The sequence below is a fragment of the Carassius auratus genome, unplaced genomic scaffold, assembly GCF_003368295.1.
Source record: "Carassius auratus strain Wakin unplaced genomic scaffold, ASM336829v1 scaf_tig00214575, whole genome shotgun sequence".
Classification (NCBI taxonomy): domain Eukaryota; kingdom Metazoa; phylum Chordata; class Actinopteri; order Cypriniformes; family Cyprinidae; genus Carassius; species Carassius auratus.
In genome coordinates this window covers 186,199-192,083 of record NW_020527719.1, presented here as the reverse complement: position 1 = coordinate 192,083, position 5,885 = coordinate 186,199, and the positions used below count along the sequence as shown (strand labels likewise).

The following is a 5,885-nucleotide window of genomic DNA, read 5'->3' as shown; positions in this document are numbered from 1 at the left end:
TGATAGAAATGCATTTTCCAGCTGAAAATGATTTATAAAATATAATTATTAATAACCGTTTTAGTTTGTCTTGCATATGTTCACAACAGAAGCGATCAGTGATTACAGGAGATTAAGAGGTAATCATGTGAAATATTAGTCTTAACAATATTTTTCTAATTAGTTAATCACTTTTAAATGAAAGAAAAGAATATGATTTCAGCTGGTGCCTTGCAACTCCTGGTTTGTAAAAATATTATTTGGCATTTTATAAACTTCTCTGCAAACAAATTGACAATTTTTATTTATTTATTCATTTTTTTTATTTTATATATATATTTTTATATTAGCCAATTTAGTTTTAAAGGGATTTTCTATTACATAATTCTGTCTGTACCTATTAGTTACTTTATCAATCAGTAATTTTTAAAAGTTGTTATATTTCACAATAATATATTATTTTTTTGTTTTTATTTCTTCATAGTGACAAACTAGAGAGAAAGAATGGTGTTATTTGCATTGTTTGTCTGAAAAGTTTGACATATCAATAAACACTGATATGGAAATTACTAAAAAAAAATTATCCCTGTGTTTTTTAAATTGTATTTATTTATTTATTTTTATTATTATTTTCCTTTTTTTCTGTAGTTTAACTGGTAGAGCTAAAAATTGCAAGATTGTAAATACATCTCCAAAAAACACACAAGTGATTAAATGTATACATTTAATACACTATAAATATATAAATATAATATTATTTTTTCATACAGTATATGCAAAAATGTTGAGCTTAAATATTGTACATTAATATTAGGGTAAAGAATGTGTATAATCGCAAATATGAGGCCCTTGTTTGAAAATAAATAACTGTAATCAACAAATCTATTGCTGAATCAGGTTTACCCCACAATGCAAATCCGTCATTTTAGTTTTATATTTAGTGGGTGAAAATAAATTCACCACAAGAACCCGGAAAAGCCTGTCATGAATGGCCGTATATGGACAAGTAAGGGTGTCGCTTCTGCTCAACTGGATTTTCATTGGCTTTGAAATCCACTTGGCACTCGAGGACTCGCTGTGACTGGACTTTCTTTTAGCCCAAATTAAAAAACGTTTAATGTTGCAAAGTAAATTTTGCTGTAATTATTACGTCAATAGTACCTTCAGTTAACAATGGTGCATTGCTATATTTTGTGAAATTACCTCTTTACCGAGATCCTAACCTTAAACCTGAACATAACTTAATTGAACTACAAAAAACAGCGCCATGACTTTCACTTTCCATCGATAGAATGGCTAAGGCTTATGGGCAATGTAGTTTAAAATGTTTAATAATGAAATTGTGAAAAATACTTCTTTTTTTAAACAAAGGGATATCTAAGCATGTTTATTGTGCAAAGTTATATGACATATGTGAGAGGCAGGCTGACATTTTTTATTTTACTAAGAGTACTTTTATAAACACATGTATAGCACTTTTCTATGAATGTTTGAAAGCTGTGCCAAACATTATTTAGTAAACATAGCATAATGAGTTGTCCTACCAATTTTCTTTTTGAAACTATAATCAGATTTTGATTTACAGCCATTTGGAATGTTAATTGTTTTGCTCTTCAAGGGGACTCTACTGGGCCCCTGGGGATGGAAGGGCAGGAAAAAAATGCACAGCTCTATTCTCATCATTGGCAACAAACTGTTGAGACACATTTTGTAGGTTGTCTTTTCAAAAGCATACCATTATGTAAGTTGGAAGTCATAGTTATCTTAGAATTAAGACACCAGAAAATCAACATAAGTGCCCATTTGGAAAGAGCTCAATTTATTTCATAAGATCAAGAGCAATAATACAGTGCTAATAGTAAACAAAGACAACAAATACATATTCTGACATTTCATCAGACAAGGCCAATGTGTCATTCAGTAAGACAATGTGTGACAGTGTGCAGTTTATGGTTCCATACAATTCATGCAATTTAAAGAATCATAATATAAAATACCTAATTCATAAATCTCTGTAAAGAATGTCTCATCTTTGTCCTGCTCAGGAGCTAGACATCAGTAATGTGCATGAACATCTTCATTATAATACAGAACAGGATTCATGTTGATCTTTCCTTGATTCATCACCTTCAGTTGTGCATGAAGTCCATGCAGTCTCTTCTAATGCAGCTCTTCATCTAACTGAATTTCATTAATATTACTAAATGTTCATGTCTTCATCAAAACAACCATGGTGATTATATGTGTTGTTTACAAAATTAAATGGTGTATCTACCAAAAAACCATCTCTAGTACAGAATATTCACCATACTTGATTATCCAACACCATACGCAATATTTTACTAGGATGCAGCATAAAGACAGATAAAGAAGCATATTAAGACAAATTATATTCAAGTGAAATAAAAATGGGTTACATTAAAACCATTTTATTTTAATCAGATGAAGAAACCCAGATGAAGGCATGGTGAAATGTCTTGAGCACCAAAGAATCACATCCAGTTTCCTTCTCATCATCAGAGCTCTCCTGGTTTTCTTCAAATCCATGTCTCTATCATGATCTTCTTCAATGTCATAAACAATTTGCAATTGTTATCCAGCACAACAATACAACTGATGAACAAGTCATGTGACCAATTCAAATCAAATCATTTTATTATCACAATACCATGAATGCAAGTATACAGGTGGTAAAATGCTTTTCTGCAAACTGCAGCATGACAAGTACTGAATATATTTGCAACACATATACAGTATCAAAAATATAAACCGTATACATAAGAGCTCAATACAGGTAGAAAATATAGTGCAATACTATACTATACAGAGAGAACAAAATGAAAACAATTAACAACAATCACTGTATACTGTAGATATACCTCTGCCCACTGCTCCGGGTGTGTGTTCACAGTGTGTGTGTGTTCACTGCTCTGTGTGTGTGCACTTCGGATGGGTTAAATGCAGAGCACAAATTCTGAGTATGGGTCACCATACTTGACTGTATGTCACGTCACTTTCACTTTCAGTACAGTATGAATTAGTGCAAACAGAATATCAGGTTGCAGAATAATAGTGAGTCAGAGTCCAGTCAGTGTAGCTGATAGAGTGCAGTGCACACAGTATGAGGCTGCTGGTGTGTGTATGTGTGTGTGTGTGTGTGTGTGTGTGTGTGTGTGTGTGTGGTGTTACTGGTACGAGTTCAGTTCAGTCTGATTGCCTGTTGAAGGAACTTGTTTTGCAGTCTGCTGGTGCTGGTTCTGTGATAATGTCTGTCTGATGGTGATGTTGAGAGCAATCCATGGCTCGTGTGGCTGGAGTCTCTGACGGTCCTCAACAAAAGAAAAACCTTGCGTAGATGTCCTGGAGAGACAAAATCATTGTGTCAATTATATATTATTATTATTTAGAATTGTTGTAATGGACATACCATTGATTCCTGTTGAAGGTTGTTGGAGGTATGGGCTCTCAGTTGTGAAGTTTCTTTTATGGCCGTAACATCTGTGCAGTCACACAGCTGTTTGGGAATTCAGTCTTCACAGTTTCAGGCTGCAGCGCTGCATTTGGTGACCATTGACTCCTCCATCTCTGGCCTCAGACCCGCTTCTCTTTAGTCTGGAGTGAAGACAAATGTTCTCAGTACCAGCTTTCCTTCTACTGCAGTCTTTCTGTACAAGTAGAAAATAATAAAAACAGTCATAACAAATCAGTTATGTATTGAAAACTCATAGTACATATGAAGACTTCAGATGCAAAGGCATCTAAGTTCCACCTGAAGTTTTCTTCTAAAATTCTTCTTAGAAGAACATTTCATACAGAACTTAAAGGCTTTTGCATCTGAAGTCTTCATATACAACACATCTCGTTCTTCATTTCTCCATCAACTGACTTCATCCTCCTTCAAAAACTGTAAGTCCATAAGAAAAATAGTTTTGGTGAATACAGGTGCAGGTGTCAGTACTCACCATATTCAGTCATTTTCTGCCCAAATTCCAGAAATGATGCCCTGATGATTTGTTCATTCTAGGACTTATAAAAAGATGTATATGTGAAAAATGATAATTGCTGACTTGAATAGAGATCAACATCATATGCTGTACTAATGCATTGCTTGAATACAGACACATCAATGGGGATGAGCACCTTTTCACTCTTTTCTGTTTGGGCACAATAGAGCCATGTTCATTCCTCATCCCCAACAGGACTGATGTTCTTTGTGTTTTTGCTCTTCAGCTGTAAAACAAAAATATGTCTATTAACCCCATGTTTAATTACTATTGCTTATTACATATGAATTAAGACAGATATAATTAAGTAAATTCACCAAAAGATTCAGGTTAGAGGATTAAATGAATATTGATTACAATTTTCTACAAACCTTTCTTGGAGAGGGCTGATCATGACAGGAACTTGCTGAGCCACACTAGTAGACATTCAGTTGACAAACCTGAAAGAGGCCATCATGCAACCATCCGCTCTGTTTGTACCTTACAACAGAGCAAGAGAGAATGTGTGAGTGAGTGGAGAGAGTAAAGGACTAAGATGAAGACAAACAAGCAAAGAAAGGCAAAATCTTGCGTTTGAGTTTAACAAAATGAGAGGGAAGAAAGCTGTATCTTCAAGCTATATTATTCTCAATTATTTTCTACACTATAACATGCAGCAGGATTGTTGTAAGCAGTTTAAAGACCTCTTCATACCAAGGATGAGTCCATACTTAATGACACAGAGGAACAACATCAGTGGAATATATTTTCCAGCTGATGAACATTAAACAGCCAATCAAAATGCACATTTCAAAAGCTTGATCATTTAAAGTGGCAGACATCAACGTCGCTGCAGTGTGTATATTAATAAACATAACTTTATCATTGGTTGATGTTGGTGTGGATGCTAAAATAGTTATTGTAGTTACTATTCTTGGTGTGAACAGCCTTAAATGATCTAATTTGGCCAAATTAACTGAAGATCTGATGTGTCACATGACAAGTTACACAGCATTTCCTGACTTGCTTTTAAACAGACGTGTTCAATTAAAATCAACATGGAAATAAAGGCAGACTGTGAGGTGCGGACAGATATCATGTACTGTTAGAACGGGTTAAGACGGTGCTAATAAAGAATACACTGGACTCAATATAAACTTTAGGATATAACGCTCTGACTACTTAAAATGGACACAGTCTGCATGAGAGCTGAGGCGATGGTCAATGACAGCAGGAGGAAAAGCTGGAGAGTACGCTTGTACAATATCATATGAATTTGCTGAAATTGTTTGAATTATTAATACTTTGACATAGCACAGGGTTTGTACTGATGGGGTCGTGAGGTATTTAAAAAAGTAAAAAACATAAAATTTGGTGCAAAATGTAACTGCAGTAAAGTTCTGTCGAGGTGCTCAGATCAACACAGACGTACCTCTGGAAATATCTGCCTTAGCAGCTTTTGGTCTTCTCCGTAAACACACAAGATGGTCAAATTCATCCCTCTCCACAAACAAGGTTTGACAGGCCCATGGTCTTCCTTTTCAGCTGGAATAAAGAAAAAGTAACAAGTTGTTGTTGTTGTTTTAATACATACATGTTTAGACAGTGTGTTAGAAATGATCTGTGAACAAAATATTTGAAAGGAAGGACTATAAGGAAGGTTATTAACATAAAGTAAGGATAAATTAATTAAAGTAAATCAGTTATAACTACATATCTTCAACATTACCTGTGTCGAACCTTTGAAGGACTTCATCTTCACTGGAAACTTCTTCAAGTTGAGCTTCGAGTACAAGTTCCCTGTTAATACAAGAACTGATCAAAATCTGATTCTGAGCTGTGAAAATATGCCATGATGAACAAGAGAAAGAAAGAAAAATATGTGTGACTTATTTATGAATTACAGTTCAGAAAAATAGGAAA

General features: G+C 34.3%; 1 long non-coding RNA gene across 2 annotated transcripts; it reads right to left on the bottom strand.

Annotated features, from left to right (window-relative positions):
• Positions 1-3,218: 3,218 nt before the first annotated feature.
• LOC113092375 (uncharacterized) lies at positions 3,219-5,456 on the bottom strand. Of its 2 annotated transcripts, none has more exons than XR_003287551.1 (5): positions 5,395-5,456; positions 4,355-4,463; positions 4,120-4,209; positions 3,407-3,591; positions 3,219-3,339 (listed from the first exon to the last, which is right to left on the bottom strand). It is a non-coding gene; the product is annotated as an uncharacterized LOC113092375 (long non-coding RNA). The 2 variants fall into 2 exon arrangements; XR_003287552.1 differs by lacking the exon at positions 4,120-4,209 and adding an exon at positions 3,942-4,005 and having other exon boundaries at positions 3,407-3,644.
• Between the last annotated feature and the right edge of the window lie 429 nt (positions 5,457-5,885).